Raw genomic sequence first — 21,028 nt, 5'->3', positions numbered from 1 at the left:
TTTTTATCACTCATCATAATAATCAAATATTGAGCAAGTGGAATATGCCTCACACCTCACACTGTGTCTTGCATTCAAGCATCTTATTTAACACATATGATGAAAGGTACAGAATGTAATGATGGATTAATTTTGCCTTGGGAGACAAGAGAGTTGTCAGCAACCAGCTGGGTAAGTCAATCATGACATTCTAGGCAGTTAGTCATGCCAGCAAAGACGAGGAAGAATGGCATGCTACAAGCAGAGACCAATATATTGAGGCAGGGGAGGGTAAAAGGAGGAAGAATAAGGAGAGATAATGAAAACATACGAGGCCAGAAAGATAGGCAAGGATCAGATCATTGAAGAACAAATGAAGTCTGGACTTTATCCTGAAGCTAAAAGACCCATCAAAGGATTTTAGAGTATCATGATGAACTAAACAGTTTTAAAAATTACTTTGGACTTTTATATATAGAATGGATAAGCAACAAAGTCCTACTGTAAAGAGCAGAGAACTATATTCATTATCCTATAATAAAGCATAATGGAAAAGAATATTGAAAAGAATGTATAAATGTATGGAACTGAATCACTTTGCAGTACAGCAGTAATTAACACACCATTGTAAATCAACTATACTTCAATAAAAAATTACTTTGCTAGTGGTTTGGAGGATGGAGAAGAAGGGAAAGCCAGGAGATTGTGGGGGAAGAAGGTGTTCTAAGAATGAGGTAGCCAACATGGCAATGAAGTTGGGAATGAGACCTGACCAACTGATTTAGTAAAGGAGAGGTCAGTGGTGACCTTGATAAGGTGATTAAGTCAGAGGAAAATCCTGATGGGAGGGAAAGAATTAAGACAGAGAATACAGCCATGTAAAAAATTTTGTTGTACAATGGAGCCAAAAAATGAGGCAGGAACTGGAAGATGATGTCAGACGAAGAGAGGGTAGTTTTTTGTTGTTGTTGTTGTTGTTTTTAGGGTAGGGGATACAACAGGATAATTAACCCAATAGACAAAGAAAAATTGATGATGGGGACGAAGAGAGAATTTCCAAAGCACTGTCTTTGGGATCTGGTGGACAAAGATAGGGAATGGACTTAGAGAGGGGCATGAACAATCATTGATAGAGGATAAGAGATGGAACTGATAGGTATGGATGCTGGCAAGTGGACTGATGCTTAGTAGGAGCTTGTGGAAGTCTATTTAGTTGGATAAACAATCCTGGAGTTCAGGAAAGAAGTTTGAGCTAAAGACAGAGGGAGTAGTTATCAGTTCATAGAGGGTGGTTAAATGTATGAAGTAGAAAAGGATCTGCTATAGGGGCTAAATGATAGAATAAGGAATGGAAACTAATTAACACCTATTGTGGCTATTGAGCATGAGTGCATTCAGAGTTCAGAGAAGGGAACAACAACAAAGGCTGCTGCTGCTGCTGCTAAGTCGCTTCAGTCGTGTTCGACTCTGTGCAACCCCAGAGACGGCAGTCCACCAGGCTCCCCCGTCCCTGGGGTTCTCCAGGCAAGAACACTGGAGTGGCTTGCCATTTCCTTCTCCAACAACAAAGGCAAGAGGTGAGAAATTTGAGTTTGAGGGGCAGGAGTTAGTGAGGAATCAATCCAGGATCAGAGGGGTTGTATATGTATTAAAATATAAAAAGAAGGGTGGTCTTGGCTAAGACCAGGAAAGACAAAATGGGACAGAGTGGGAGAAGGCTCTGATTGTCTGCCTTGATTTGATATACACATGGGAAGCATTTTACTCAATGAAAGCAAGGGTTAAGGAAAGTTCATAGTTTGCAGTATTGATTGAAGGTTAGGTTACTAGGAGTGAAATCAGAAGGGCTGATGGTGAGCCTGGTAGACTCACGGCTAGCCACAGAATCAGGATGCCGACAATAAAAATGGAGAGCAGATTTTGTAATGGATATTGGAACTAAAGACCTGGGGATAGCCAATGAACTCTTAGAGGCATTATTCCAGGGGTCCTTCTCTACTTTAAAATTTTGCGACTTACAAATAGATGGGGAAACAGTGGAAACAGTGTCAGACTTTATTTTTGGGGGCTCCAAAATCACTGCAGATGGTGACCATAGGCATGAAATTAAAAGACGCTTACTCCTTGGAAGGAAAGTTATGACCAACCTAGATAGCATATTAAAAAGCAGAAACATTACTTTGCCAGCAAAGGTCCATCTAGTCAAGGCTATGGTTTTTCCCGTGGTCATGTGTGGATGTGAGAATTGGACTGTGAAGAAAGCTGAGCGCCGAAGAATTGATGCTTTTGAACTGTGGTGTTGGAGAAGACTCTTGAGAGTCCCTTGGACTGCAAGGAGATCCAATCAGTCCATTCTAAAGGAGATCAGTCCTGGGTGTTCATTGGAAGGACTGATGCTAAAGCTGAAACTCCAATCCTTTGGCCACCTCATGCGAAGAGTTGACTCATTGGAAAAGACTCTGATGCTGGGAGGGATTGGGGGTAGGAGAAGAAGGGGATGACAGAGGATGAGATGGCTGGATGGCATCACCGACTCGATGGACACGAGTTTGAGTGAACTCCGGGAGTTGGTGATAGACAGGGAGGCCTGGTGTGCTGTTATTCATGTGGTCACAAAGAGTCAGACACGACTGAGTGACTGAACTGAACTGACTATTTATTAATAAAAGCATAATTATATTTATTTTAATACAGAACTTTATATTCTAAATATTCTAATGCCATAATAATTTTGAACTGTCATTCAAGTTAGGTACTTGAATATTTAAGTTCAAACCTTATTTAAACAACTTGTATCCATAATCACTTCCTACTCCTGATATATATATAAGGCAAGACATTACTAACCATACTTGGTAACAAACTATCTGAAACATGTTTCTATTGATTTCAAAATAATAAAAAGTTGGTACACTTCCTGGAATTAGGGAGTGTGAAGGGGAATTCTTTTCTTACTTTTTGGTTCTATTCAGAAAGCCAGGTCAAGCAAAGCAACAGGTAGAATTTCAACTTGACATGAAAATAAGTTCCTTCTCATTATAAAGCAATTCATCTGTCTTATATAATTCTAATACTTCCCTTAATTTTTTTTTTCCAAAATGAATTTGTACCTGATTGATATTATTATCTCAGGACATAAAGTCACATGGAAATTCAGTAGGGGACCTGGGAAAATGAAGGCATATTCTGAAAATGAAAAAAGGTTATTCCAATTAAAGGGTTTACAATTATAGAACTGAAGCAACTAAAGAAACAAAAAAGACACAAATATCCAAAACTTGCCAGTTTCCCTACATCAGATGAAACATAAGGGAAATACTTCTTGAAGATTAGGTTTTGAGTCATGTATAAGCATTTAGGGAAGAGGGCCTCCCTTGAAAAGTGAGCAGATCCTATAAAGATGAATAAATTGTATGCCCCAAAGCCTAGCTCTTTGGTTTCTGCACATAAACTTCACAGCATTGGCTGGATTCCAGGCAGGCCCAGAGACTCAGCCAGATGGGCACTTTCCATCACTGACCATATTGTCATCTATCTGTGTTTTACGTAGTAAAGTTCAGGTAAAGTCCCAATATTTCAGACTATTAGGCAGGCTTTCCAAGAGAAACTGGCAACTGTGGTTTCTGCTGATAGCTTCTTATAGTGCAAACACTTAGGGCCACTGGTCATAAACATTGAGTTCAGTCATTAGCATGTATGCAAATGTACTCTCCTGTTATTTTGGGAGCTCTATTAAAACTGAGGCTTGCCTTAGACTCTGTTTTGTGTCTGTCGCAGCTAACTATGTAAGTTTTCACAAGTTGTTGCTATGATAGTTCCTACTACAATGATTCCACATTTCCTATTAATGGAAATATTGAGCCATTTGATAAAATATTTTGATTGAAAATATTGAAATAATTTAATAAAATATTTTATTGAAAGAAAAGAGTTCAACCCCAAGTGTGTTTTGGAATGGGGTGGACTCATCTGCTTGGCTCATTGCTTCCAATTCTAGATTCAGGTGGACCTCTTAACAGAGCCAATCCGTTTGTGTACTTCTTGCACAATATCCTTTCTCAACACTGTGCTGTATAATCTATTCCTGAGATAGTATAAATAGTGGTAACAGATAGGCAGGTTTTTAACATAAAAGCTCTTCCAGTGATATAAAGTACAAGAATCTGAGTTTAACAAAGCACACTAAATTTTATCTATGATTATATTTTCCAAAATATGTGGCCATTTTGGTGTTCTTTGTCCTGAGGGTTGGTGCACTGGACACTTTTCTTGCTGCAGTGTTTGAGCATGCTGTTATATTACCAAACATAACAGAAACACCTGTGCTAAAAGAAGACGCTTTGCTCCTGATGAACAAGAATATAGATGTTTTAGAGAAAGCACTTAAACTGGCAGCCAGGCAGGTATTTCCCCTGATACACTGGCTGGGATATTGGAAAGAAAATCTGTAACTTCATAAGAATGTGAGTGCTTCGAATGCAGTAGAAATTTTTTTGCTCCTACTTGTTTTGAGCAGGGCGCACATTATCATGTGACCCCAGAAGATGAAATTTATGGCTGGATCTTCAAAAGGGAGACCATTTATCCCTATCTGGAGGATATCCCAGACCCTGAAGCAAACTGGATTCCATGTAGAGACCCCAGAGGTAAAGTCATTACGTTTTGATCTTTAAACAAAAAGTTGTGATATTGTAACACAGCAAATTTAGTAAGATTGACTAGTATTGTTGCTGACAGTCTGTGGCATTGGACTTAGACTTCTCTAATTCTTCGTATTGTGCACCATCTGGCATGTCTCTTGCTTGGTAAATGATTTGTGATGATATCTGGTTGGTTATTTATGGATTATGTGTACCCACAAGTTTTATAATAGATGTGATTAACTGGTTATCAACAAAGTGAGAAAGTTGTGAAATCTAGGACTTATGTTCTCAGAAGTAAGTAAGGGTTCACCCATGAAAACCTGCCTCCTTTGCAGGAATGGTAAAAAGATGAGTGTATTTATGTTCCAAAGGGCTTTGATATCGGCATGCAGTGTCATCGGTATGGTGAGTGGAAATTTCACAGGGCTTGAAAACGAGGCCTTTTTTCTGAGACTATATCCTACCACCTCTTGGCTGAATGATGTGGGACAGAAAACCTAAACTCTTGAAGTAAAATAGAGATAATAGTTTCCTTTCCTACTTCACTTTACAGAGTAGATGTATGTATAGTGAATTTCCTGGTGGTCCAATGATTAGGATTCTGAGCTTTCACTACTGAGGGCCTGATTGGTCCTCTGGGGCCCTCCCCAATCACTGATTGGGGAACTAAGATTCCGTAAGCCATGCAGCATGGCCAAATCCCACCCCCGACCTCACCCCACCCCCACAAAATGAATGTAAAGTGAAATAATACATAGAATCTATACAGTATGGTGCCCTCTTGAGTGTTAATTATCATTTAAAAAAACCAAAAACTATTACTTTTTTTTAAAACAGTAGCTGGATCTGAAATTTTGCTTTCTTGTCCTTCAAGAAAGTGTAGCAATTGCTTATAGCTGTAGTTTAAGCATAGCTTTCTGAAAGAAAATCTGCATAAAATATAAGAAAGATTATGAAAATAAATCATTTTAGGTGTACTTTTTAAAGTAGATCATACATGATGGCAAAATCAATGCATTAAAAAGTTATTTAATGTGCTATTTTTTTAATTTACAGATTTACAGGCATCTGTTTAAAGCTATTATCAAGTGCACAAAAACAGAAACTTCTTTAATAATTCTGACCATTTGAAATTAATTGGAAAGTCAAGTCCAATGTTGCAACATAAGAGCTCTTATATGTGAATCAGGTCTCACCCTGGGATTTTCACATTTGGAAAAATATTCTCAAAATGTTGCACAGTCTGTGTTTACAGTAACCACGTAATTATGACTCAATGTTTGCTTGTTTATGGGGCTTTTCCCAGAGCAGGAAGGACTCATTATTTGCAATAACTCAAGAGGCTTAGACTGAAATACACTCCATTTGCCTGGGCTGACAAACTGACTTTCCTAGGAGAAAGATGTCCTAAAGCCTGATTAATTAGTCTCTGATGAAATATTTTAAGTAGGGAAAGTAGGTGACAGATGAAATTTTAATATTAATGCGTCTTCCGTTCCATCGCTCAGTCGAGTCCGACTCTTTGCGACCCCGTGGACTGTAGCCCATCAGGCTTCTCCGTCCATGGGATTCTCCAGGCAAGAAGGGTTACCGTTTCCTTCTCCAGGGGAGTCTTCCCTACCCAGGGATCGAACCCGGGTCTCCCGCATTGGAGGCAGACGCTTTAACCTCTGAGCCACCAGGGAAGCCCCTTGCAGGCATTCAAATGGCAAGCTTTCAGCTCTGTGTTGTAGAAAGGAAAAATCCAGTATTTAAGAAAATGCTAATATTGGTAAAGAAAGCCACCATTTCTTCCCTAGTCACACTCATCTCTAAAAGGGATAATTCAAGTCCATATAGTCATCCTTGTGTACTTAAATACTATCATTTAGAATACTGACACATCTCATGCTTCCTAGAGTTTTCCCCATGGGGAACTAACAGGAAACATTCAGTTCAGTTCAGTTCAGTTCAGTTCAGTCGCTCAGTCGTGTCCGACTCTCCGCGACCCCATGAATCACAGCACGCCAGGCCTCCCTGTCTATCACCAACCCCCGGAGTACACTCAAACTCATGTCCACAGAGTCGGTGATGCCATCCAGCCATCTCATTCTCCGTCGTCCCCTTCTCCTCCCGCCCCCAACCTTTCCCAGCATCAGTGCCCTAATTATCTAGCCAAAAAAAGAAAACCAAAATAAAATATATAATAGTTTTATTAAGGCCTTCCTTAATGAATATGCATGTTGACAGTATTACTCTGTTTTTCCTGAAGGCAAGATAAAAGAAATGGTCTGAAATAATAGTCATAAATCTGTCCTTTCTATTCAAAGATTAGTTCAACATCAATTGTAGGGGGACTCAGAAACCACGGAGAGTCTGAATGGCCTCTACAAGCAATCAAGTCATCAGTGTCCCTGGGTGGTCTTCTTGTTGTTACAAAGTCCATAATGGTCATTATTTATTTATTGAGCACCTACTTGGTTCCGGAATCTGCACTTGGTACACTAAGCACATTGTCTCATTCAGTTTAAGTAGCAGGTATAACTATTCCCCTTTTATTTACTTATTCATTTTTTAAAAATTAGACATTTATTTTTATTTATTTGGCTGCGCCAGGTCTTACTTGCAGCACACATGATCTGCAATCTTCGTTGCAGCATGCAGGATCTTTAGTTGGGGCATGTGGGATCTAGTCCCCTGACCAGGGATTGAACCCCTGGGCGCCTGCATCAGCAGCCCATAATCTTAGCCACTACACCAAGGGAAGTATCTGCCACTTTAATATGAGGAAAAGAAGGGGGCTTAAAGTCTCACATTTGGCAATTAGCCTCGCTGGAATTCAAACACGAACATTTGCACTGAGTCATGCTAACAACAGAACGGACTCTGAGTGCCTGGAAGCATCATCTTCTACTTGAATTCTCCATGACTAGTAAATCCACTTCTTAGCAGATTCTAGTTGCATAAATTTGGATCTTATTTCCCACTGAAATCTCTCATAACTTCCTTTGGTGTCCATACTGCCTCTATGCTGCTGCTAAGTCACTTCAGTCGTGTCTGACTCTGTGCGACCCCATAGACAGCAGCCCACCAGGCTCCCCCGCCCCTGGGTTTCTCCAGGCAAGAACACTGGAGTGGCTTGCCTTTTCCTTCTCCAATGCATGAAAGTGAAAAGTGAAAGTGAAGTCTCTCAGTCGTGTCCAACTCTTAGTGACCCCATGGACTGCAGCCCACCAGGCTCCTCCATCCATGGGATTTTCCAAGCAAGAGTATTGGAGTGGGTTGCCATTGCCTTCTCCGATACTGCCTCTATAGCATGTTCAAATATGTGACATCTTCAAATTAGAATGTTTTAAGTATCTGAAGCCAGTTGTAGTCTTACCTATTTACTCACTTCAACCCCTTTTTACTTCTAGGATAAACATCCCCAATCTGGAACATTTGGGCATTACTTTGGAAAGCAATTTCATAGTGTGCATTTATCTCAGAGTTTCACACAAGGGCCCTCTAAGGTAGAAGGGAAGCTATTATGCTACTTCGACAGGTAAGGACACAGACAAAAGGGTGAAATCTTTTTTTCCTTTTCTTTTCCTTCCTTTTAAAAAATATTTGTAGTACCTAAAGCTGCATTTGTAGAGGATGATCGGCTTGGGACCAACTATTTACTGCCTCCTAGTGGAGAAGGACGGAGAAGGCAATGGCAAGCCACTCCAGTACTCTTGCCTAGAAAATCCCATGGATGGAGGAGCCTGGTAGGCTGCAGTCCGTGGGGTCGCTAAGGGTCGGACACGACTGAGCGACTTCACTTTCACACATTGGAGAAGGAAATCGCAACCCACTCCAGTGTTCTTGCCTGGAGAATCCCAGGGCCGGGGGACCCTGGTGGGCTTCTGTCTATGGGGTCACAGAGAGTCGGACACGACTGAAGTGACGCAGCAGCAGCAGTGGAGAAGGAAACGGTAACCCACTCCAGTATTCTTGCCTGGAGAATCGCATGGACGGAGAAGCCTGGTAGGCTACAGTCCACGTGGTCGCAAAGAGTCGGACACGACTGAGCGACGGAAGGGAACGGAGTAGGAATGTGGCTTGCATTATGGAAAAGATTCTCTTCATTAGAAAAGCCATTCATTTGTCTTCCTGGGAGAACTTCATAAGAAAATATGTTGCTTCTCTTCTTTCTCCTCTTCCTCTTCTACCCATTCTGTGCTTCGGTCCTGCACTGCTGTTGTGACTCTGGCAACTAGAATAGGTTAGTTTTCATAAAGAAGAAGATTGTATTGCATGTGTGTGCTCAGTTGATCAGTCCTTTCTGACTCTTTGCAACCCCATGGACTGTAGCCTGCCAGCCTCCTAGGTCCATGGGATTTTCCAGGCAAGAACACTGGAGTTGATTGACGTTTCCTACTCCAGGGGATCTTCCTGATCCAGGGATCCAACCTGTGTCTCCTGCATTGCAGGCAGATGCTTTATCACTGGAGCCACCTGGGAAGCCATTGTATTGCATACGAGTTTTTAAATTTTTGCTGTTGATTCTTAACCTAGAGTTGTTGTGTGTTATAATGACAGGCAAATAAAGTATCAGTTTGGATGTTCAAAAATCACTAACACACTGTAAGTTTAAGGCAATATCTATTGAATTAGGCTTGGCCATATCCTTATGCAAAAAAGACTCAGCTGTCTGGCCAAGGACAACTCCATCTACATTGTGGCAAATATCTGGGACAAGAATTCGTGTAATGCCAGTAACCCTCAGTGTCCCCCTGATGGTCATTACCAATACAACACTGATGTGGTGTTTAATTCTGAGGGCAGGCTTATGGCCCGCTATCATAAGGTGAGAATTACTTGTGCCTTAGCTGATCTTGAGTTATTTTTGTTTGTGATATCTATGTAGACTTGTTTGTTGAATGCTGGTGAGGGGACTGTTATAAACACATTCCTTAATTATTACATTTAGTTGAAAAGGGGACTTAACTTACTTTGACTTTTATATAAGGGTTCTGAATTTGAATTAGTCATAAAATAGAATCTGGCAGAATATTAAAGCAGATGTGCTAATAGCCTCACAGGATTTTAATATTTTCTGAGAAAGAAGGAGAAATTCTGTTTCATCACATGATTTAATACTAGAGTAAGTTTTTTGACCAAATGTTAGTGTTAGGTATTAAGCTTTAGTCATTCGTTCCATTAGGATCTTTTTGATTGAAATGATAGAAAAACCCCCAGCTGAAATTGATTTGAAACAACAACAACAAAAGCAATGGAATGCCCTCGCTCAGGTACCTGAGAAAATATAAATCATAGAAAGGATAGGTCTAGTTTCTGACATGGTCTGTATCTTAAGGCCTGGAAGATGTCAGCCATCCCCCCAGCTCTCTCTCTCTCATTTTTACGGTGTGTTTTTTTATCCTCTCAGGCCATGCCATACTGCATGCAGGATCTTAGTTCTCTGACTAGAGATTGAACCTATGTCCCTTGCATTGGGAGTGTGGACCATTGGACCACCAGGGAAAGTCACCCTCTAGCTCTCTTAGTTCCTTGTAAAAAATTTCCAAGTTTTTCTCAGCTGACTATCTTTTCAGAAGCCATATGGCTGCTGGTTACAAAGCGCATATCCTAATAGTGACAAAATCCAGAGGAAGACTGAATTTCTCTTTCCTAGAAACCCCACAAAAGCCTTATTATTCCTTCAATCCACCTAGGGGCCACATGCCTCGCTTGAGTCGATCTCCTGGGAATGAAGGATGGGCTGCCACCTGAGCAGTTTAGGAACCTCCGTGGTGGGGGTGGGATGGGGTGTGGCCTGAGCACATATGCACACATCAGGCCGAATAAAAACCTGAGCAGAACATAAGGCTGTACTCTTGAGCCAAGGGTAGATGGAGTTTGGGAGCAATAATCAAGCTGAAGAAAAATTTCTAATGGCTTACTAATTAACAAGGTTGAGCTATTATATTGTCTAAGTTCCAGTTTACTTCACCTCACTTATATAAACCTAGCCATTCCACGGGGAGACATGACAAAGTTCAGTTTATTAACACGTGTTAAACTTCACATGCGTGGTGATATGAGTACTTAAAAGAATTGAGTGAAAAACCATCAGAAATTTGTGAGGTTCGAAATTTCAAGTGACTTTAAGACAAATATCCATCTTTTAAATATCACTTGTAGATATGATCTCATTGGTTGATTCATTGATTGTGAGAAAAATGGAGTGCTTCGGGGGTTTTTTGGTGGTTGAACCAGTGAGGGGGTGGGGTAAGATAGGGGCGGGGCTGATGGAGGCGGGGTCGAGAGGGGGTGAGATCTCCCAGGGGCGGGGCTGTGGGAGGAGCGAGACCTTCACTATCTAGGTAGATTGGGGTCGTGGCCTCCAAGGTCATGGGCGGCTCTCAGAATGATGCCTGAGAGTGCGGTCTATGGAGCCGGGATATTGATCGAGTCCAGGGGACAAGAAAACTCACAAGACAGTGGTATACTGGGTATAATTTACATTAATTTATGTGTCATATTTTTGAATATGCACACTAAAATACATGCAAGGAGATTTTGCAAATATTAATCACTTTAATTTGCCAATTTTTTTACGAATCTTCCCCTTCTTTGCTTTTCATTAACAGTTCAATCTTTTTGCACCTGAAGTTCAGTTTGATTTTCCCAAGGATTCAGAACATGTGAGTCTCAACACTCCCTTTGGGATATTGGGCATTTTCACTTGACCACTCCCTTCAGGATGTTGAGCATTTTCACTTGTTTTGACATTTTCTCTCATGACCTGCCTGTGGTGGTGGTGGAAGAGTTTCAGGTTGAGAGCATCCACTACCCCAGGGCCTGTATAGTACACTGCCCCTCCTCTCAATGTGGGCCCTTCCATTCTCCCTTCCATTCAGCATGGGCCCGAGCCCTGAGAGTCAACCTGCTTGCTGCCAATACCCACAATACCAGGTGCACATGACTGGTACCTGCCCCCGAGTCCTGCCCCAAAGGGCAATCACAGTCTTGGGACGCCTTCATTTTCAAGCCATGTGTTTCTTTAATGATTTTTTTTCCCCCCAAATTAATTAAGTATTTATTTAGTTTTGATTAGCCTGTGAGCAGGCTTTCTCTAGTTGCCGCAGGCTGGGTTACTCCTCCTTGGGCTGCACAAGCTTCTCACTGCCGTGGCTTCTCTTGTGGGGCGCGTGGGCTTCAGTAGTTGTGGTGCATGGGCTTAGTTGCTCTGAGGCATGTGGTATCTTCCCAGACCAGGGATCAAACCCGTGTCCCTTGCTTTGGCAGGTGGATTCTTATCCACTATACCACCAGAAAAGTTCTTTAATGATTCTTTTATTAACTTTAATGTCACAAAATTAATAAGACTATGGCTTTCTATACCAACATTATTTAAAGAACATTATTCCTGGGAATAAAGAAGGGAGCAAAGAGTATACTGTCAATTTCATATGAGGGGAAATTGGAGTTAGACAGAATTCAAGTCACATAAAAAAAGCAAAGGCAGAGTTAAAGAAAGTCGCAGCCACCATCCATTAGTAATATTGAAATAAATCTTGCTGTTGGGATGATAAAATCACTTTAGACTTAATCAGGTTTTCAGAGTTTATCCTTTAAAAATCCATGTTTAAGGGAAGGTTCCTCTCTCGATTGTTTTGTTGTTTGATCCAGGTGAAGAATATCAAATACAAACAAATTAGACAGGTTGGTGGATACTTAAAATTGCTCTTCATGTCTGAGAAACTTTTTGATTTGTTATCAAGTTGGTTAAAGAAAGCGGAGCTTAAGTTAAAAAATAAAGTCATCCAAGTCAAATGATAGTTTCAGTGCAAGCAGACTCTTATGGAGGACACAGATTCATATTGAACTCAGGTCAGTGTAATCGGTATTTCCTTCCTTATCTTGAACATTCTTATGCTTTCATAACTTTATATTTCATTTCTTATGAAATGATTCTATTAGTTTGTGACCATGAAATTTTGAAACCGGTATTCATGTTTCTCCATGTAACCCGTAGGCAGTGAAATCTATGCACCGGAGGCTGTCAAGGTGAAAACAGAGAGTGGCCAGCTGACGCTCTCAAAATTGAAGTCTCGACCTTGACAAGAACCGTTACCCTGCAGCTGCTGACTGGAGTGTTCATGCTAGGGGTGTCAAGCCATTCCCATTGGAGCAGTTGAATTTTCCAGGGATGATTTATTTGATGAATTCACCTTAACCAGGCTTAAGAGAAACACAGGAAATTACACAGTTTGTCAGAAGGACCGGTGCTGTCACTTAACTTACAAGATGTCTGAGAAATGAACTGACGAAATGTATGCACTCGGTGCCTTGACGGATTACATGCGATAGAAGGCCAATATTACTTACAGGTAGAAACACTCAAGTATGTAAGAATGACTTTGTTACTAGTTTGTCATTATTGCATTTCTTTAGGTCATCATTGCATTTCGTTAAGAACTGTGCTGGATTCAGTTAATTGGAATAGTGTTACATTTGTCATTGAACTTTTCTCCCTCGAATACTTTGTTTAGTCCTGGCAAGAACAGAATTAGAGCTGCAAGGTAAAAACATATAATCGATTGCTTAGTTCCCAGCAGACAGGGTTAAAGTTTAAAAAGCTACAATCCCCATATATTTTCTTTTTCTGTCAGGTTACTTTAGGGCTGTGTTTGCAAACTGACTGTTTTCAACTAGAATCCAGAGCAAGAAGTCCATTGCACATCATAACCCAGTGCCATCAAGACGTATCTCAAAGAGATACTTAGTGAAACAAACATTTTATAAAATAATGCAAACAAAAATTAGACATAGCTGTAATTATATCCAACACAGTCTAATTTTGAAAATTCTAGTCTACTCCGTTGGAGAAGGCAATGGCAACCACTCCAGTACTCTTGTCTGGAAAATCCCATGGACGGAGGAGCCTGGTAGGCTGGGGTCGCAAAGAGTTGGACACAACTGAGCGACTTCACTTTCACTTTCATGCTTTGGAGAAGGAAATGGCAACCCACTCCAGTGTTCTTGCCTGGAGAAACCCAGGGACGGTGGAGCTTGGTGGGCTGCCGTCCATGGGGCCGCACAGAGTCAGACACAACTGAAGTGACTTAGCTGCAGTCTACTCCATTTTGCTGCATTGAAAGAAAAGGGCTAATCTTCACTCACTAAATTAATGTTCAGTCAGTTCAGTTCAGTTCAGTTCAGTCCCTCAGTCGTGTCCGACTCTCCGCAACCCCATGAATCACAGCACGCCAGGCCTCCCTGTCCATCACCAACTCCCGGAGTTCACTCAGACTCAAGTCCACAGAGTCGGTGATGCCATCCAGCCATCTCATACGGTTGGCTAATAGATTATGAGCTGCAATTGGGGGAGAAAGGACTTAAGAGGCAAGCTAGAAAGTATTGTTCTATTCTTTGAAATTGTATTTTTAGCTGTGAAAACATTTCCAAGATTTCCAACCACTTCTCTTTTCTTTTCCTACCTTGGTAGGCATGTTACTGAAATGTCAAACCCCTGACCTGAAAACTTGTGGTGAGCCTGTGGGGTCAGCTTTTACCAAGTTTGAAGATTCCCTCAGTGGCACATTTGGAACGAGTTTTCCCATAGATCGTTCTCAGTGGGAGTCAGCTTGCCCCTGAAAGACATTGTGAGGTAGCGGATTTTCAGGAGGATAAATTCCTTTGAACAGATGGAGTTGATTGGCATAATGAAAATTTGAAACAATGAGACAGCATTGTAACACTGAAGTTCACCTTATGTAAACAACTTATACAAAGACACTGTGATATGAAGACAAGTTGTAGTTCTAGACTGTCTTCAGGCTGTGATAAGAGAATCTGGGGTTTTATTTTCTTACATAAATGTGATTTTGAGAATCAAAGGAACAAGATTATGGAGGAATTAAAAAAAAATATTGATTGCCAATGATAGCCAGCAACTAATGTTTTCTTTGTTTGCAAAGATCACCAGGGCAGTAGATTTATTTACTGCATGTTCATCCAAAGTCCTTCTGATATTACTGCATACGTAGATCTGAAACAGGGAGGTTCTGATTCCAAAGTCTGTGGGCTTTTGACTACTTCATGCTGCTTTTAGAGTGACATTGTCAAAGAAGGCCTCTGGACTGGAAACCAAATCTGCACTGAAGTTAATCCTTTGCTTTCTTTGATTGGGTTTCAAGAGACGGATGTCTGCAGAGCCAAGCCAGAGCCCCTTTGCCTACCTTGGTTCTAGCCCTTTATGGAAGAGTGTTTGAGAGGGATCCTCCATGCTTAGGGCAGGGCCCCGGGTAACTACAGTGATCCCCATTCACTGCCATCCTTTCAGGATTAGCCTGGCAAAGAGAGAGGAAAAAGAGAGAGCCCAGCCCGTAGTATCTGTTTAGAAGATGTGTCATAACTTTGCTGGAACAGCCAACTTTTAAGCAGATTTAAAAAGAAATGGAAGAGCGTGCACATTTTACATGCTCACTCTGGGAGCATGTGTCACTATGTCCATGCATGGTGCAACATGTATCTATGGGAGGAGAGCCACGAAGAGTCCTTGGGTGGTAACTGCTCTAACGTATGCAAATACTGTATCTCTCATTTGTAATTGCACAGGGAGAATGTGGAGGGTATTTGGTCCCAGTCAGTTAGGACACAGAAAGTTAAAAACAAGGGTATCTTTTAAATAACTTTTTAACAAATTGAAATTGTTCCATTATCTCTTTATTCTACTTTTATGGAATATTTGTATGGAAGTTAGATACTTGTGATTGGAAATTTAAAAAGAGATAAATGAATAAATGATCTACTTCAGAACACACACTGTTTCCTTCTGAAATTATTATCTTAGAATGTACCCAATCCTGGATAAACCCTCTTGTCCTCTGGAATTTGTTGCAGCCTGTGCTAGACAGGATCTTTTCCTAGAAAAGGGCACCCTGTCACCTTTTTCCCAGTTACCTTCGGTCCCTTGACCCTGGCATCCTGAGTCCTTTTCCTGGTTGGTCACTTATTAACTCTGGGAAGAGATACACATATGTGAGAGAAGAGGAGCTCTCTAGGATGAGTGGGAGAGGCTGAGGATCACTCCAAGTTTGGGGACACATTTCCCCTTCCCTAAAAGCTATGACAACCACTTTTCTAGATTTTTCCCAAGTGTTTATTTCCACTTGATTTAATTCAATCCAGTTCCAGGAAGCTGGAGACATTCTAGGCAGTAGAAAATGCCTTTGGTCTCTCTGTTTCCATCATACCTGGAATCTCTCTCCAGGGGCTAGGATGGAACCTGTACTCTGGACTCCTCTGTTTGTGCAGGATGTAGGCTTCCTCTGCATGACGGCCTTGTGTTGGTTCTTTCTAGGCTTCTTCTCTCTCTTCTAGACAGTTGTTTGGAGCTTGCATTAGTATCTAGTGGCCCCAGCTTCCTCACCACCCCTCACCCCTTGCATCTTATATAGCCAACCTCTGCCCCTTCTCTAGTCCCAGGAACCACAGAATCACTGCATCCCATGGGTGTTCTCAGCTCTTCCCGTGACTATACAACCTAGTGTCCCTCTTTGTATATCCCATGCTGTTTTGGCACTTATCTTTTAACATCCCATGTCTTTTATTTCTTTGAGCTCTAATTTTGTCTCTCCCCCTTCTCTTCCTTAATTCTCACTTTATTTACCATGACTCATTAATTAGGACCTTGCTAGACTCAGCCCTCACAGCTGTGTCTTCCTCATTGAAATCCTTTCTTTGGAAAGTGAAGCCACTCTTCTGGCTTCAGCTAGTGTTTCTGAGGCAGCAAAGTACATAAATTCACTGGAAGGAAAAAAAAATTTTTTCATGAGAGTCAGTTCAAGTCATAGAATAATGATTAGAGACTATATTTTAAAGAAACAAAAGGCATATTAAGACCTATGGTAAACATATATAGTCTTACAATATAAACAACTTTATCGATTAGATTAATGTCAATAGGAGATCGACAGTGCTTTAGCCATTAAATATTAATATGTAGGTGCATATACCTAGAGGACTTCCCAGGTGGCGCTAGTGGTAAAGAATCTGTTTGCCAATGCAAGAGACACAAGAGATGTGGGTTCAATCCCTGGGCCAGGAAGACCCCCTGGAGAAGGGAATGACAACTTACTCCAGTATTCTTGCTTGTACAATCCCATGGACAGAGGAGCCTGGCAGGCTGCAGTCCATAGGCTCACAGAGTCCCCGCAACTGAGTGATTGAGACCCACAGTATACTTAGAAACTGTTTTATCACACACACTAGAATTCTGACTCCAATACCACTTCTGATTACCAGCTATGATTCTGATACCTGATTTTTGTGTGTGAATTGTTCCCCAACACCATCAAGAAATTTTCCAACACCAGCTGGGAGTCCAGAATTTCAATGCAATTCTGACCTCATCTAACTGCAGATGGTGTTCGATGCCATAAGACTGCCTTCTCCCCATGTCAGACTCTGGTTGTGAACCCAGATGTCTCCTGTCCTTCTGACCAGCTGGCTATAGATTAGAAGTTTCATGGACCTTCTCTTTAGGTTTGACAGATTTCCCAGAGTGCTCACAGAACTCAGAGGAACAGCTTACTTACTTGATTACCAGTTTATAACAAAAGGATGTTACTCAAGAACAGCCAGATGGAAGAGGAACAAAGGATGAGGTATGGGAGAGGGACTCTGAGCTTCTCTGTCCTCTGGAGCATGCGAGTCTTCCAACATGTCCTCCCATTTACAAACCAGAAAGCTCTCTGAACCCCATCATGACATAGGTATGACTGATTAAACTATTGACCATAGGCGACTGAACTCAATTCTTAGCTCCTCTTCCCTCTCTGGAGGTCAGGGGGATGGGACTGAAAGTTCCAAGCTTCTAAACCCTTGGTTGTTTCTCCTATCAACCAACCAGCTCTCAGCCTTAGGTACTTTTCAAAAGTCACTTTGTTAACAAAACAAAAGACATCTACTTCTCTCATCACAAAAAATTCCAAGCATTTCAAACACTTTGTGGAGGAAAAAGTGTCAAGTGTTACTCAGTCACTTAGTCGCTTTGCAATCCCATGACCTGTAGCCTGCGATGCTCCTCTATGAGGATAAAGATCAAATATATATTTCTTATTATAAGTCACAATATTGCACATAAAACACGTGTGCATATGTGTCAGTTCAGTTCAGTTCAGTCTCTCAGTCGTGTCCGACTCTCCGCAACCCGATTAATCACAGCACGCCAGGCCTCCCTGTCCATCACCAACTCCCGGAGTACACTCAAACTCATGTCCACAGAGTCAGTGATGCCATCGAGCCATCTCATTCTCCATCGTCCCCTTCTCCTCCCGCCCCCAAACTTTCCCAACATCAGAGTCTTTTCCAGTGAGTCAACTCGTCGCTTGAGGTGCCCAAAGTATTGGAGTTTCAGCTTTAGCATCAGTCCTTCCAATGAACACCCAGGATTGATCTCCTTTAGAATGGATTGGTTGGATCTCCTTGCAGTATAAGGGACTCTCAAGAGTCTTCTCCAACACCACAGTTCAAAAGCATCGATTCTTCGGCGATCAGCCTTCTTCACAGTCCAACTCTCACATCCATACATGACCACGGGAAAAACCATTGCCTTGACTAGATGGACCTTGGTTGGCAAAGTAATGTCTCTGCTTTTTAATATACTATCAAGGTTGGTCATAACTTTCCTTCCAAGGAGTAAGCGTCTTTTAATTTCATGGCTGCAATCAGCATCTGCAGTGATTTTGGAGCCCCAAAAAACAAAGTCTGACACTGTTTCCACTGTTTTTCCATCTATTTCCCATGAAGTGATGGGACCAGATGCCATGATCTTTGTTTTCTGAATGTTGAGCTTCAAGCCAACCTTTTCACTCTCCTCTTTCACTTTCATCAAGAGGCATTTGAGTTCCTCTTCACTTTCTGCCATAAGGGTGGTGTCATCTGCATATCTGAGGTTATTGATATTTCTCCCAGCAATCTTGATTCCAGCTTGGGCTTCTTCCAGCCCAGCGTTCCTCATGATGTACTCTGCATATAAGTTAAATAAGCAAGGTGACAATATACAACCTTGACGTACTCCTTTTCCTATTTGGAACCAGTCTGTTGTTCCATGTCCAGTTCTAACAGTTGCTTCCTGACCTGCATACAGGTTTCTCAAGAGGCAGGTCAGGTGGTCTGGGATTCCCATCTCTTTCAGAATGTTCCACAGTTTATTGTGATCCACACAGTCAAAGGCTTTGGCATAGTCAATGAAGCAGAAATAGATGTTTTTCTGGAACTCTCTTGCTTTCTCCATGATCTAGAGGATGTTGGCAATTTGATCTCTGGTGCCTCTGCCTTTTCTAAAACCTGCTTGAACATCTGGGAGTTCACGGTTCACATATTGCTGAAGCCTGGCTTGGAGAATTTTGAGCATGACTTTACTAGCGTGTGAGATGAGTGCAATTGTGTGGTAGTTTGAGCATTCTTTGGCATTGCCTTTCTTTGGGATTGGAATGAAGACTGACCTCTTCCAGTCCTGTGGCCACTGCTGAGTTTTCCAAATCTGCTGGCATATTGAGTGCAGCACTTTCACAGCATCATCTTTCAGGATTTGAAATAGCTCAACTGGAATTCCATCACCTCCACTAGCTTTGTTAGTAGTGATGCTTTCTAAGGCCCACTTGACTTCACATTCCAAGATGTCTGGCTCTAGGTCAGTGATCATGTTATCGTGACTATCTTGGTCATGAAGATCTTTTTTGTACAGTTCTTCTGTGTATTCCTGCCACCTCTTCTTAATATCTTCTGCTTCTGTTAGGTCCATACCATTTCTGTCCTTTATCGAGCCCATCTTTGCATGAAATGTTCCCTTGGAATCTCTAATTTTCTTGAAGAGATCTCTTGTTTTTCCTATTCTGTTGTTTTCCTCTATTTCTTTGCATTGATCACTGAGGAAGGCTTTCTTATCTCTCCTTGCTATTCTTTGGAACTCTGCATTCAGTTGCTTATATCTTTCCTTTTCTCCTTTGCTTTTCGCTTCTCTTCTTTTCACAGCTATTTGTAAGGCCTCCTCAGACAACCATTTCGCTTTTTTGCATTTCTTTTCCATGGGGATGGTCTTGGTCCCTGTCTCCTGTGCAATGTCATGAACCTCCGTCCAGAGTTCATCAGAGTTCATCAGTCTATCAATCATATCTAGTCCCTTAAATCTATTTCTCACTTCCACTGTATAATCATAAGGGATTTGATTTAGGTCATATCTGAATGGTCTAGTGGTTTTCCCTACTTTCTTCAATTTAAGTCTGAATTTCGCAATAAGGAGTTCATGATCTGAGCCACAGTCAGCTCCTGGTCTTGTTTTCGCTAACTGTATACAGCTTCTCCATCTTTGGTTGCAAAGAATATAATCAATCTGATTTCCATGTTGACCATCTGGTGATGTCCATGTGTAGAGTCTTCTCTTGTGCTGTTGGAAGAGGGTGTTTGCTATGACCAGTGCATTCTCTTGACAAAACTCTATTAGCCTTTGTCCTGCTTCATTCCGTGCTCCAAGGCCAAATTTGCCTGTTTCTCCAGGTGTTTCTTGACTTCCTACTTTTGCCTTCCAGTCCTCTATAATGAAAAGGACATCTGTTTTGGGTGTTAGTTCTAAAAGGTCTTGTAGGTCTTCATAGAACCGATTAACTTCGGCTTCTTCAGCATTACTGGTAGGGGCATAGGCCTGGATTACTGTAATATTGAATGGTTTGCCTTGGAAACGAACAGAAATCATTCTGTCGTTTTTAAGATTGTATCCAAGTACTGCATTTCGGACTCTTTTGTTGACCATGATGTCTACTCCATTTCTTCTAAGGGATTCCTGCCCACAGTAGTAGATATAATGGTCATCTGAGTTAAATTCACCCATTCCAGTCCATTTTAATTCACTGATTCCTAGAATGTCGACGTTCACTCTTGCCATCTCCTGTTTGACCACTTCCAATTTGCCTTGATTCATGGACCTAACATTCCAGGTTCCTATGCAATATTGCTCTTTACAGCACCGGACCTTGCTTCTATCACTGGTCACATCCACAACTGGGTATTGGTTTTGCTTTTGCTCCATCCCTTTATTCCTTCTATAGTTATTTCTCCACTGAGCTCCAGTAGCATACTGGGCACCTACCGACCTGGGGAATTCCTCATTCAGTATCCTATCATTTTGCCCTTTGTTACTGTTCATGGGGTTCTCAAGGCAAGTATACTGAAGTGGTTTGCCATTCCCTTCTCCAGTGGACCACATTCGGCTGTGGTCCATGTGATCAGATCGGCTAGTTTCCTGTGATTATGATTTCAGTTTGTCTGCCCTCTGATGCCCCCTCGCAATACCTACCGTCTTATTTGGGTTTCTCTTACCTTGGTCGTGGAAAATCTCTTCACAGCCGCTCCAGCAAAGTGCAGCCGCTGTACCTTACCTTGGACGAGGG

General features: G+C 41.6%; 1 pseudogene; it reads left to right on the top strand.

The window, feature by feature from the left end:
- Window positions 1-4,187: 4,187 nt before the first annotated feature.
- Window positions 4,188-15,202, top strand: LOC129560806 (vascular non-inflammatory molecule 3-like; annotated as a pseudogene).
- The last annotated feature ends 5,826 nt before the right edge of the window (window positions 15,203-21,028 follow it).

This window comes from Moschus berezovskii, chromosome 10 (genome assembly GCF_049115385.1).
Source record: "Moschus berezovskii isolate FMDL1 chromosome 10, NW_MosBer_1.0, whole genome shotgun sequence".
NCBI lineage: Eukaryota > Metazoa > Chordata > Mammalia > Artiodactyla > Moschidae > Moschus > Moschus berezovskii.
This window is presented reverse-complemented; position numbering and strand designations above follow the sequence as displayed.